Here is a 14,533-nt window from a genome sequence, read left to right as displayed (position 1 = left end):
TAAACCTTTCAGGTTCTGCAGTCACATTTACTGTTCCAAAAATAAAATTGCTGATATCTATATATCTATATATATATATACATATATGGCAAATACAGCCAAATGAGCCAGGATAGGGAAAGTTTATGAGGCAAAATTCTACATAATAAAACTGTCATGTAGGGAACAAAAGCATTTATGGAAGCATACTGAGTAACTTCCAGAACTAAGGACGGACTGTGTAGCCAAACTTGAGGTTAAGCTCAATATCAAGGTTATTATCTAAAACTATGTGCAAAAGTGGACTCAGGAGGAATTCCTGCTTCTGTCTTTAATGTGAGATCTTACAACTTGTATGGCCTCCAACTTGACTGTGCTTGAGTGGCTCTCAACACCACCCCAAACACCACGGGTGCAGAGCAGAGCCTAACATCCTCAATAACATCCAGATGATTCAGCATTGACTCACTATCACCAGAAAGCTAGATGCTTAGTTAGTACAGAACTGATTTCATTCTGAACCAATGTCTCACGTGGGTGGATGGGGCTGGTGGAATCCAGGCAATTTGTTTGTGTCCTGCTTACAAAGAAGGCTAAGGAGGGACATTGCTAGATCTTACCTTAGGGGGGAAAGATGCACACAATGGGAAATCCCCCATATTTCAAAACATACTCAAAAGGAAACTGTTTTAGATGTCTGACAGAGTACAGCAAATGAGCGAATGAATCTCATTGCTGGGACAGTGTTCTCACCATGGAAGAAGGGACACACATATATGAAAGGGGAGGGAAAAAAAGCCCTGTTGATTGGGGTTGTAGGCATTGATATGATTTCACCAGTTTAAAGCATGGGTATATGCATGCATGTCTGTGTGTGTGTGTATGTGCATGTACTTGAATGTATATTTATGAGTACATAAATTTACAGATAGATGCTGCAAGTAACAAGTGATAAAGGTATGTAGCGGTATGTAGCAACTGAGCACACATGAAACCAACATCTTAGTTTTTTAAATACCATTTTTTTTTTTTTTTGCCAGTCATGGGGCCTGAACCCGGGCACTGTCCCTCAGCTCTTCAGCTCCAGGCAAGCGCTCTACCACTTGAGCCACAGCGCCACTTCCAGCTTTTTTCTGTTTATGTGGTGCTAAGGAATCGAACCCAGGGCCTCATGCATGCAAGGCAAGGACTCTACCACTGAGCTACCTTTCCAGCCCTTAAATACCATTTTCTACCAGAAGAAATCAAGGCTCGTCAATGAAAAGGCCAGTTCCGAGGCTTGTGCAGAGTAATTCTAGATAAGCCCAGACTATTTTTAGCAATAGTCAGGGTTCTCCAGAGAAAAAGCATCAATAGAATATATATATATATATATATATATACACATATATCTATAGATATATAGATAGAGAGAGAGAGAGGCTATGGAAGAATGCTTATTCTAGAATTGGCTCACATGATTATGGGGGCCAAGAAGTCCCATTTTTTGTCATTTCTAGCTGTCACCTAGAGAATTAGTAGAGCTGGTTGTGTAACTTATTGTGAGTGCAAAAGCCTGAGAATTGGGGAGAGGCAATAATGCAATTCCTGTCTGAATCTAAAAGCCCAAGAAGCAATAGCTTCTTGGACAGAAAACAATGGGTGTGATTTGGTCATGCCTTAGTCTAGGCAAATTGGCACATAAAACTAACCATCCCAATCTTACTATGTCAGAAGGTGACTGCTTCAAAGTGCTGAGGGCACCTCATAAAGACACAATGACAGGAGTTAGCTTAAAGGACTCCCAGTGACCAAATCTAGGAGAATTTCAGTATAAAATAACTTACCTTAGTCATGAATTACAACCATTGGAAAAATAAAAATCCGTGTGCCGGCATTGATTCTAAGTGAATAAATGAGAAAGAAGGAAAGACTCTGGCATACAGTCTATCACAATGCAGAGACTAGAAAATCATTTGAAAACCATCAAAATAAAGATTAATTCCAACAAGAATTATAAAAGGATCCCAAAGCTAGAGGGAGATTTGATATAGAGTAGGATATATATCATCTCAGAACCATCCCTTTTTCTGATATTATTTGCAAGGGGGGGTTATAGTTTTATTTTGTGGTGATGTTACAACACCTTGTCCAGGTGATCAAAAATGACATCCTCAACAATGATGATGGGCAGGTGGACAGGAGGCCTTCATCACTTCAGAAGGGATGTCCAGAAGACACAGCATCTCTTTGGCAATATTCTGACAGAGAATCCGTCATGTGATGCAAACTATCTGGCCAATCCAAAACAAACAAGTTCTCTTTTAAAACAAAATGGTCTAAATCTTAAACTGTGAATGAAATGGAAGACAAAAGCTATTAGAAGTGTTCTGGATTATAGAGGGCTAAAGAGATATGACAACAAGAATGTGGCAGATGATTATAGATTGGATCTTGACTTGGGGGGGTGAAAAATAATGTGATGATATTATTGGACCAATGGACAAAACTGAAGAATAGGTGTTTGATTAGATGGGAGTATTGTATCTATGCCACTTTCTTGTAGGCTTGAAATAGAATATTTCTAAAGGGAAGAAATGAATAACCAGAAGGCACCACAAATGCCCCTGGTAATAACTCTGTGAGGTAGATATTATGATTGGCATTTGAAACTGAAGTTTCAAAATACTAGGTTTCAAAATATTAGGTTTTGAAATATTAAATTTAAATTCACTTAATTTAATTCTTTTTCTCTCAGTTCTGGGATTTGAACTCAGAGCCTGGTGCATAAATGCAGCACTAATCTACCTCCTATCTTCTCTTCCTTTTCTTTTTCCAGTCCTGGGGCTTGAACTCAGGGCCTGGGCACTGTCCTTAAGCTTCTTTTATGCTCAAAGCTAGGGCTCCGCCACTTGAGTCACAATGCCACTTCCAGCTTTTTTGAATACATTGTGGGAGATAAGTGTCTCATGGACTTTCCTGCCCAGGCTAGCTTTGAACTGCGATCCTCAGATCTCAGCCTCCTGAGTAGGCAGGATTATAGGCATGAGCCACTGGTGACTGGCCTTCTCTTCCTTTTTTTGTGTGTCCATCATGGGGCTTGAACTCTGGGCCTGGGTGCTGTCCCTGAGCTCTTCAGCTCAAGGCAAGTGCTCTACCACTTGAGCCACAGTGCCACTTCTGGTTTTCTGGTGGTAGTTAATTGGAGATAAAAAATCTCACAGACTTTCCTGCCAGGTCTGGCTTTGAACTATGATCCTCAGCCTCCTGAGTAGCTAGGATTATAGGTGTGAGCCACCAGTGCCTGCTTTCTCTTCCTTTTTTGAAAGCAAGAAGTCCAATGGTGATCATAGACAATTCCTAGACATCCTTGTGATCACATCATTTTCTACCTTGTTACTTCAAACATTTGCCTCTCAGAGAAGTGCCTAGAAATTCAGATTCATTCTTTCTTCCCCACCTAGACTGGGGAAATGGCTTCACAATATAACATTTGTCTAGCATGCATGAGTCTCTGCATTCAATCCCCAGCACCGAAAGTCACAACACAACGAAACAAAGCCACCATTTATTTCTCTACATATACTTTGTGCAGGGGAACATGGAGGGGAATCAGAAACCAAGCGGCTAAGACTGGGGAAAGGACAGAAGTAAGTTCCCAGGAACCCACTGGCAGCATCTCAGGTCCTTCTGAAGGTTCCGGGTTTAAGGTGCTTTGAGGACAATTGGCGAGAGGGAGCAGAAATTCAAAACTTTCCTGGATGACAGTTTCCTTTTGCCTGGAGAAGAGGCTCACCGGCTGTAAAATGACTGCCCTGTCTACAATGGCAGCTTGTGAGAGGCCTGTTATCCCTCTCTGCTCTTTGTTCTCTTCTTTCTTGGAAAGTGGCCATCTTGAAACCACAGATGCTCCTCACTTTAGGATGGAGATCCGCTCCAGTAATGTCATCACAAATGGAAAATGCAATTCATGATCTGCCTTGTACTCATAAATTCATAGGTTGAACTGAACTTCCTTTGTATAAGTACTTTGTATAATAATCCTTTTTATAATAATTATATATACATAACTGATTATATATACATATATATGTACACACACACACACACACACACATATAGTCAGTTATGAGGTTTGAACTCAAGGCCTGGGCTTTATCCCTGAGTTTCTTCCTTCAAGAATACTGCTCTACCACTTTGAGCCACAGCACCACCTCTGGTTTTCTGATGATTAATAGGAGATAAGAGTTGCACAGACTTTCCTGCCTGGTCTAGCTTTGAACCCCAATCCTTGCAACTCAGCCTCCTGAGTAGCTAGGATTACAGGCATGAGCCACTGGTGCCTGGCATGAATATATTTTAAAATGCACTAATGCACCTCACTTACCCAATACCATAGCTTAGCCTTAAAATGTGCTTAGCACACATATTAGCCTACATCTAAGCAAATGTCACCTGACCCAAACCCTATTGTATAACGGAGTGTTGACTATCTATGTCATGTACTGGCTATTACACCGTGGAGTGTTGGTTGTTTTCCCTGATAATGGGCTGATTGGGAGTAGTAACCCATTGCTACTGCCCAGGAATAGTAATGTGAGAGGAGTATATCACACATCTCTAGACAAGGAGAAAGATCAACATTAGAAAATCTCAGATTTGGTTTCTGTCTTTTTCTATCTAGCTTTTGTACCCTCTTAAAATTGAAGAACTTTCCACCGAACCATATAAGCAGGAGACTGTTTATTTGAGTGTTATCTCTGCTGGGCTTTTCTGACTTGATTCACACATAAAGAAGCAGCTGCCCATCTTGGGATGACCAAGGACGTGTGAGGAAACTCCTCCAAACTGAAGTGAGTTTAACAAAATAGTACTGACAAGACCATCCAATCAGAATGACGGACCTAAAGTGGTTACTAAGGAGACTCTTGGTGGGGATCTGGGTCCAGACCCATTTGATGGGAACGGAATAACATCTGCAAGTCTCAGCGCTGCCTGGACCATCCCAGGACAGGAAGGTTGCAGCCTCTATGTATTTGGAGAATGACAAGGGATCTGGCCTATGAAAATTCATGGATTAAAGCTGGGTACTCCATCATATCCAACCACTGAGCAGAGCTGTCTGGGTTCAGATTTCTCCAGTGTCCTTCAGAACACTAAGGTCCTTCCTGTATTAGTCAGGGGCCGAGCAGGTAGAACTCTCAGAAATGTTTCGCGAAGGGAAAATTACAAAATACTCTTGGTAGAAGGACCATCAAGGCTAGTAAATACTCAGGAGTTGTGACCACCTGGGGCCTAAGGAGCTCAGCAAGGTGATGGAGAGCCCAGACCTAAGAGCAATCTTGTAGGCCCAGCGAGAAGCTGAATGTGCATATGGGAAGCAGAGACTGCCCTGTACATCCTCAGGGCCCTGGCACATGCCCCCTCTCGGGGGAAGTTCATGCATGGAAGAAATGCCGAGAAGAAGCTCCACCACTTCTTCTAGTGATCGTGGGGCTTGAACCCAGGGCCTCATGCTAGATGGGCTTGTGCTAACCCACTAATGCTGTTGTTTGCAAGGTTTTTTGTTTTGTTTATTTTTTTCTTTAAAAAAAATGAATCTAGCTCAGTTTTCTGCCCCAGCTGGTCTCAAAGCTTGATCCTTCAATGCTTATTCATCTGAGAAGCTAGGATTATAGGCACAAGACATTAGTTCCCAGCTGATGTAAGTTTCCCTTAATGAACTTCCAACTGTGCCATCAATGATCGGGATTCTTCTATCCCTTGGTGTTCTTTGGGTTTTGGCATACATGTAGTGTCTGGTCTGCCTTTGGGTTTAGGATTTTTCTGTCATCTTCTTCTCCTGCCCTGGTCACCATCCTCTCAGATAATCATTTGTGACCACACTCTTCCCTGAAGATTTTAAACCTCTCCCTTCACAAAAACAAATAGCCCGATCATCTAGAGCTGGTGTAAGGTACAGAGTGATAAAGAGACTTAGTCAAACCAATAACATTTAAGGCTGCTTCCTCTTTTGAAAATTAGTTCCAAAACACCCACCTTGTCCTAAATCCATAAGAATTAAATATGATGGTATACAGCCTAACTGGTAGAGCATTCACCTAGCAAGCACTAGGCACTGAGTTCCAACCTCAGTATTGAAAATAAAAGATGCTATATGAGGGAGTAATAAATCCACTTTATACACAGCTCATGCATGAGTGCACATGCGTGCGAACACATACATGCACACACACGTAGACATCACACACACAGAGAGGCTGTGTTCATCCTTTCTACACATGATTAGGTGTCTTCATGTGAAATGTCTGAACTCTTCCTGTGTACCTGACTGAAGCTTTGCTGTGGATCTCCTGCTCTCGAGCCCAGGGCCATGGCTGGAGGGTGGAGTAAGAATCAGGACTGAATGGGAGGAGCAGTGATTTCAACCATAGAAAATAGGAACAGCCTGCTGGCCTCGCAAGGGGTGGGAGTGTATATAATAATGCCCTAGAAGTTTCCCCTCCTAATTTAACAGCTGCATGTAAAAATTCCAGCGGTCTGTTTTTAGTAGGGGCTAATGAGGGTTAGCACTCTCCAGATGGCCCCAAATACCCCCCAAATAAGTTCAGCAAGGCTCCTTTTAGAATTTCTTTGCTGTTCTGCTGAGGAAGGGACGTTGATTTACTCTGGATCATCTTTCTGCAGAGCCCTTATCAGTGTGGTGTGTTTTGGTTGTGGGTGGTTTTTTAAATAAATGAGAGCAGATTATTTGTGTTCCAAGGCCATGATTCAAGTATGCTATTTGCCAGCTGTGGGGGAGGACAGTGAGGATCTTTAGGGCCCTCCCTCCCTCCCTCCTTCTCTCCTTCTTTCCTTCCCTCCTTCTGTTGAGCTGGAGAGGGGTCACTGGTGCAGAAAAGGGGGGGGGAAAGAAGGAGATTCTCTGACATCCGGTCATCCTGGGAAGCAGCAGGCGGGGCAGAGGTGATCTGTAGAGGACTTTAGCCAGGAAAAGAATGAGTGGCCAATCACGGTGGAGGAAGGAGGACCAGAAACAAACCTGTTAGGGACAGAGACACAGAGACAGGACAGGGAGGGGCGTCAAGGAAGAGGCCATGGGATCTCTTCAAGACACTGAGTAAATCCAGGGTCATGTCTGAAAAAGGAGGACAACACAGAGCAGGCAGGTGCCGGCCCCCAGCTGAGGGTATATTCTCAAGTAGACTAGAACTAAATATAGCCAGGCACTGGTGGCTCATGCCTGTAAGCCTAACTACTCAGGAGGCTGAGATTGGATGATAGTGAGGTTGCCAGTCAGCAGGGAAGACAAATCTGAGAAACTCTTAACTCCACTTAACCAGCCCAAATCCAGAAGTGGAGGTGTGGCTCAAGTGGTAGAGTGCCAGCCTTGGTGGAAAAAGTCAAGCAAAAGGGCAAAGTCCTGAGTTCAAGCTCCAGTGTCAGCAGTACAAAAATACAAATCAAAATAAATTCACTCTGGGCAGATAAAGGAAACTTTGAAAGGATATGATCTTTGCAAAAACTTCTTGTTTAAAAAGCCAGGTATTGGACTGGAAATGTAGCTTCGTGATAGAATGCTTTGCCTAGCATGCATGAAGCCCTGGTACTGAGATTCCTCAGTACCGTATGAACAGAAAAAGCTGAAAGTGGTAATGTGGTTCAAGGGGTAGAGTGCCCAGGCCCTGAGTTTCAAGCCCTAGGTCTAGAAAAAACAAAATAAGTCAAGTGCACCTCAACTGCATTTTCTGAACAGAAACAAACAAAAAACCTAGAAAGAAAGAAAGAAAACAAAAGAGATGCAGTACTGCTTTGGAAGTTGATTGGGGCTTAGCCCTGCCACTCTTCTGCTGCATATGCCCCTCCCCTCTCTAAGGTTCCTGTTATGCAATGATGACAATTCTAAACCTCTGTTGTATGTTAAAAGCACCAGAAGAGACATTAAAAATTCCAGAGCCCAGGATGTAAACCCTGACTAATTAAACTAGACTCTTCAGGAGTGGGGTCTACACAGTGAAATAATATATACAGTTAAGTTTGAGACAAGGAAAGACAGACTTCAATAGTTTCAATCAGCTTTCACTTCATTAAGTCTGAAGGAAAGGAAGGGGGTGGCTGGGAGGCAGAACTTCAGTATCAGGAACCAGAAGCCTCTGGAGAGTTCCAGTGGCTGTAAAATTCAATGATTTGAGACCTCAAGTAGAGGTCTCAAGCTATTTTTGCCAAGTTCCACCAGCTACTTCTTCCCACTACATGCCTGGCACTGCTCTAGGTACAGAGGGCCCAATAGATCGCCCAACCCCTGTGGTTCAACTCTTGGGACAAGAGTTTGTCCTCTTTAGAGGAGAAGCAAAGACAAGTACTAGTGAGTGGCTCACACCCGGAATCCTAGCTGCTCAGGAGGCGGAGATCTGAGGATCACGGTTCAAAGCCAGCCCAGGCAAGAAAGTCTGGGAGACTCTTATCTCTAATTAACCACCAGAAAACCAGAAGTAGTGCTGTGGCTCAAAGTGGTATAGTGCTAGCCTGGAGCAAAAAAAGCTCAGGGACAGTGCCCTGGGCGAGTTCAAGTCCCATACTAACAACACAACAGAAAAAGGAGGAACAAGACAGTGGTGGGAAGGGACGATTGGGGGGAGTCTGGATTCATGCAGAGTTCCCCAAACTTGCACACTACACCCTAGGCTGTCAACTCCTTATTTGGAACACAGCATTCCCAGCGGCCAGGTGGCTATCTTGTCGGCTCTCTTCCTTTCTGACCTTCTCCTGTTTCTTTTCTGCTCTTCCTGTTCTCTCTCCAGGGTGCCTGCTCGCTATTGAGCTCCTGTTGTTGGAGAAAGGCTGATTTGTTTGCCCGTTGAGGCCTTTGGTGGGCAGGGGCTCTGGGGACTCAGTGACAAGGCATGTTAGGGAAAGACTTTGCTCCTAGAGGATTCCAGGCAGGGTTGTGTTACCTCTCCTTGGGAGGCCAGGCAAGCACAAGCCTTGGGCTGCCAGGAGTCTAAAGGGGCTTCACGTTCCTGACACTGTCCCCGGACCATCGTCAGCCATATTACCTACAACTTGTCAGGAATGCAACCCTTCAGCCCTTTGTCCAGACCATCTGAATCAGAAACTCAGCTCTTCAAAGAAGCTGCCCAAAGCCACACACGTAACTGTTAGGTCCTCTCCTGGATGGCTAGCAGACTCCACCCTCCTCGCAGCAAAGTCTCCACCCAGTACCTGCGTTACCTAGGCAACTGGGACACCTGGAAGAGGTCACATCTGAATTTGATGTGGCCACACCTTTCCCCGCCCATACCCTAGATAAGGCCTATCGCAGGCCCAGGGGCTCTCTCTGATCGTTTCTAGCTCTCTCTCCTTTTTCTAGCTCTTTTCTCTTTCCTTTCTTTCCTCTTTCCTTTCCCAGCCACGTGGAGTGCCAACCTTGCCTGGTCCCAGCAGGTCTACTGAATAAACCTACCCCTTACCTGAATACCACGTGCGTGCTACTGTTCTTACCCCTCTCCCTGCTCTTTTCTAGCTCTTTCCTCTCTCTCCTCTCTTTCCCAGCTCTCTCTCATTCCCAGGCCTTTCCCAGCCACGTGGAGTGCCAACCTTGCTTGGTCCCATCAGGTCTACTGAATAAACCTACCCCTTACCTGAATACCACGTGCGTGCTGGTGCTGTTCTTACTCGGCACACAACCTCTTTTTAAAAACCTAACAGTAACAAGAGATGCACCCAAAGTGTTCAGTGCACACAATCTGAACACCCTCACTGGAGGGGAGGAGAGCCCCAGGACCAGGGCGGTAAGAAAGGGCTTCTCCCTGCCACCCAGTGGCCACAGGGTGAACCACATTCCCAGATTCTGGAGGAGTCAGGGGCTGGGGGCTGGAGTAGGGAATAGGAACTGAAGAGGCAGCAGGTACCCAGCAGATTAGGGAACAATTTTTAGAAGTCACTAGAAAATCTACAAGTTCTAGAATAGGACCCAAAGGATCTACCCAGAGAATCATTTTTAAGACTTAAGCCATACTTGAATACACTGTTAGGTTTTTAAAAAAGAGGTAACCGAGTAAGAACAGCAGCACGCACGTGGTATTCAGGTAAGGGTAGGTTTATTCATCGTTCCGGCTGGCACCAGGCCATCTTGGTCCTCCATGCGGTGGGGAAAGGCCTGGGAAAGAGAGCTGGGAGAGCTTGGGAAAGAGAGAAAGAGCTAGAAAAGAGAGCATCTGGGAAAGAGCAAGCTAGGAAAGAGAAGGGAGCTGGGAAAGAGAAGAGAAGGAAAGAGCTGAGAAAGAGCTAGAAAAGAGCAGAGAGAGGGCGTCTGGGCTTGGGCTAGGCCTTATCTAGGGTATGGGCCGAGAAAGGTGTGGCCACTTCAAATTCAGATGTGACCTCAGCGGATGCAAATGTGACCTCTTCCAGGTGTCCCAGTTGCCTAGGTAACGCAGGTACTGGGTGGAGACTTGGCTGCGAGGAGGGCGGAGTCTGCTAGCCATCCAGGAGCGGACCTTACATACACTTCATGGAGACCAGGCATAGCTAGCTGAAGAATCCTCTAGGATGGGACTAATGAAGAGTAGTGGTGGTGATGGTGGTGGTGGTGATGGTAGTGGTGTCAGGCTCCAAGATACACCTGGAGAGCATAAAACTCCAGGGGGATCGTACCCACCAAGGGACGGAGGCCCCAGGGCTCACTCTGAGCTAATGTTAGGAGTGTGGGGAGCCTGGGGAAAGGAAGGGGGAGGGGAAGAAGGGAAAAAACGCACTGATCCCTTAAGGTTCAGCCTAATCAGGCAGCACGCAGACAGTGCAAGCAAGGGCGAGTGTCCAGGGACAAAGGCCACTTGCCTTATCTTAGGCCTCTTCTCTCAGACACAGCAGTAGGCTAAGCACTTTTAGCATCCAGCTCTATCTGCATTTTTTTTTTAATGAAAGGATCTAGGTGACCGTAGGATTTCCAAGGCACGTGTCCCACGTGCTGGAACAGCTGTCTGCCTGACACCTAGACAGTTTTAACCATGTGACAGTGGGGAGGGCAGGGGAGGGACAGAGGCACTGACTGGAAGGCATCCTGAGTTACCCTCTCATTTGAGGCAGACTCCCGCCTGACTCCCAACATGCAGATCGTAAAATTCCACTCAGAGGTTAGTAACCTGCAGAGTTGCTTCTTGATCTTGGGTAGCAGGAAGGAATGGAGAATGGAGAAAGCTGGCAGGAAGGATGGTAAGGATGAGCGCCCCAGTGTGACCAGAGGGAACAGAGGGTTCCATGGGGGAGCAGCCTCCAGTGAAAAACATTGTACAGAGTTAACATCCTGCGCAACCTTGCTGCCCGAAGCTTATTCAGTCTAGGCTCAGATATGAAACTAGAAACCTGCAAGGTTGACTGCCAGTATTTAACACATGCTACATTGTCCAGGCAATGTGAGGCCACTCATTTGTTTACCTCTGTGTGTGTGTGTGTGTATGTGTGTGTGTGTGTGTGTGTGTGTAAGGATGGAGGACACATGCCAATTCATTTAAGTAATATTCCCAAATCTGTAGAAATATGCACATCCTTTCTTCCCCTTACACACATACACACACACTCTAAGTGAAATTTCATCTAATCTGAAAGTTCTTAAAATAACCAACAGAGGGTGCTATTTCTTCATCTTTGAGTGGAAATGGGTGTCTCCAAGCACTGGGGACTCGGGCTTAGGACTAACACTGATTTCAGGAACACTGGCCACAACCAGGATCTCACTAGACAATTGAGGACAGTTAAGGTTTTTGTTTTGTTTTGTTTTTCACATAACCACTTGAGCAATGCCTCTAGTCTAGCTTTCTTTTTCTGGTTAGTAGGAGATGAGGACTTTTCTTCTGTGGACTGGCTTTGAACCATGATTCCCAGATTTCAGTCTCCTCAGCAGACAGGATGACAGGTATGAGCCCCCAGTGCCCAGCTCCAAAGTCCTTGTTTGCAGCTTACACCATGCTTATACCTTCAAAAGGCTCACGGTGCCTTTGAGGCAGTGAAATGTTGCACACCAATCACATAATCTAACTAGATGATATTCGGGTTGGGAGAAGCAGCTGCTTTGGGGGGAAGCATCCAATAATTCTGGAGAGAGCAAATGTTCACACCTTCTACTTTCACTTTTCCTGGCAGAAATCAGCATGATGGAGTCTCTCTTGGCACTGAGCTATGCCACTCTTACGGGGATGGGAGTGTGGTTCAATGAATCCATTCATGCTTTCTCCAATGCATCTGCTATGAGGTTTTTCCACTCAGTTGGTGTTGAAACCACGAAACTGGATTTCTTGACCTCCCAAAAGTCCATCTGTCTACAGGCAGAAACAAGTTGCTTCAAAAGATATTAGTAAAACACTCCTATCTGCCATCTTGCAGACATTACTCTCAAGCTGGGTTTGCTTTTTTATGGTATGGGGGATTGAACTCAGGCCCTCCCACTACTCTACCTTTGAGTGACAACTCCAGACCTTTCTGCCTTGGTTTTTTTTTTTTTTTTGGTCATGGGGCTTGAACTCTGGGCCTGAGCGCTGTCCCTCAGCTCTTCAGCTCAAGGTGAGTGCTCTACCACTTGAGCCACAGCACCACTTCCAGTTTTCTGGTGGTTTATTGGAGATAAAAGTCTCATGGACTTTTCTGCTCAGGCTGGCTTTGAACTGTGATCCTCAGATCTCAGCCTCCTGAGTAGCTAGGATTACAAATGTGAGCCACCGGCACCTGGCAGCCTTGGTTATTTTGAGGTAAGGTTTGGCTTTATGACAGGCAGACTGGGCTGTGATCCTCTTACTTGTGTTTTCCAGCACAGATGAAGTGACAGGCATGAGCCACTGTACTTCCTCAGCAGGATGATAGCACACTACTGCTCTCAGACGCTGGATAGATGGAGTATCCTGAACTCCTATAATTAGGCTGGCCTCAAATACAGTCCTCCTGGGCACTGGTGGCTCATGCCTGAAATCCTAACTGCTCATGAGGCTGTGATCTGGAAATTGCAGTTTGGAGCAAGCCCAATTAGACTCTTATCTCCAATTAACTAGCAAAAAGCCAGAACTGGAAGCTTGGCTCAAGTGGTAGAGTGCCAGTCTTGAGAGAAAAAAAGTGGAACAAGAATGTGAGTCCTTAAGTTACAGCCCCAGAACCAGCAAGAATAAACAAACAAGCAAATAATGTAAAAAAAAAAAAAAAAGCTTGACAACAACAACCAAAAACCCCTGTGGATCTCTGCCTCCCAAGTAGCTAGAAATAATAGGCTTGCGCCATTGTGCCTGGCTGGTTATTGTTAAATGAATAAAATATTTTTGTTTCCTTGTGTTTTATGTAGTACCTCTTTCTCTCCTCCACCCATTGTGAAATCCTATAATGCTTTCCACTCTCCATGAGTCCCAAAACTCAAAAAGGAGTCCAAAACTCATTTTGGAAAAGGCAGACAACATTAACATTAAAAAAAATAAATTTATTTCGAGTATGAAATAATGAAGAACAACCTTAATCATAAACTGTAAAAAGGGCAAAAGATAGAATGTAATGACATTTTTTCATCTATTGAACACAGAACATATTGTATACACAAAACATAATTTTCAAGAAGTTTTGCCAATGTTCCCAAAAAGTTAAAAGCTGTATTTGCAACATTTTAAAATAGCTTAAAAAAACCACTCTGTTACTCCTTTTTATTTTATTTCTCGTTTATGTGATACCAAGGAATTGAACCCAGGGCTTCACGCATGCTGGGCAAGCACTCTACCATTAAACCACACACTCAGCCCCTGCCAAGAGCTTTTGAAAGCATCCAATTCCTTTCCTTAAATCATACACAGATGGTCATTACATAGTGCATTATTCCAAAGTTATGACATAAAGTTATATAACATCCTTGTTGATATATTATTGACAACTTTTGCTCAAAACACAGAAAAATTATCAGTTCATTTTACATTGTCACATATTTCCCCCTTTTGTAGGCAAGGAAACATACAAACAACACAAAGGCATATACTCTTTACAAACATACATTCCAGCTCCTACCTGTAATTTGTTCAAAAGCTCAGGGACTCAGTAAATACATGATTATTTTAAACAATACTGACAATTTAAAAATAAAATCAGGGTTTTTTGGGGGGAAGGTGAATCCATACTATATTTTTTGGCCACTTTCACTTGTGATAAAAATATTCAAAAGAAGCTATAGATTGGGCATAGTCTGCTTGAACTACTGTAGACTCTCTTAAAAAAGGCTAATAATGGATTTGCAAGTCTATCCATTAAGTGAGTGACCTTACTAATTGTTGATCCAACTGCCCAGAGGATTTTTCTCTAGCTAAATTTCAGTGCCTGTGATACAATGCTTTGGTCTACTGAAAGAGCTGGGAATGAAGAGAGCTCAGTGGTGAGCACTTGGGTAACTTGTACATAATTTGTGCACTTTGAGGAGCTGTGTCTAGCATGGAAATGGGGGTGGGAGGGGAGATCTTTAAGATCAAAGTGAACACATTCCTTACATGGGCAGCAAAATACTGCCCAGAGGTGAAACAACCTGTTCATAGTTCCAGTGACAGGAACACATCAAGACACA

General features: G+C 44.3%; 1 long non-coding RNA gene across 1 annotated transcript in view; it reads left to right on the top strand.

Moving 5' to 3' along the window:
- LOC105984861 overlaps positions 1–12,897 on the top strand; it is a 24,565-nt gene extending 11,668 nt beyond the window's left edge. The window contains exons 3-4 of the long non-coding RNA XR_001175017.1: positions 2,227–2,233; positions 12,887–12,897. This is a non-coding gene — a long non-coding RNA (uncharacterized LOC105984861). The remainder of the gene's footprint in view (positions 1–2,226; positions 2,234–12,886) is intronic.
- Positions 12,898–14,533: the final 1,636 nt, after the last annotated feature.

This window comes from Dipodomys ordii, unplaced genomic scaffold (genome assembly GCF_000151885.1).
Source record: "Dipodomys ordii isolate 6190 unplaced genomic scaffold, Dord_2.0 Scaffold26, whole genome shotgun sequence".
Classification (NCBI taxonomy): Eukaryota; Metazoa; Chordata; class Mammalia; order Rodentia; family Heteromyidae; genus Dipodomys; species Dipodomys ordii.
This window is presented reverse-complemented; position numbering and strand designations above follow the sequence as displayed.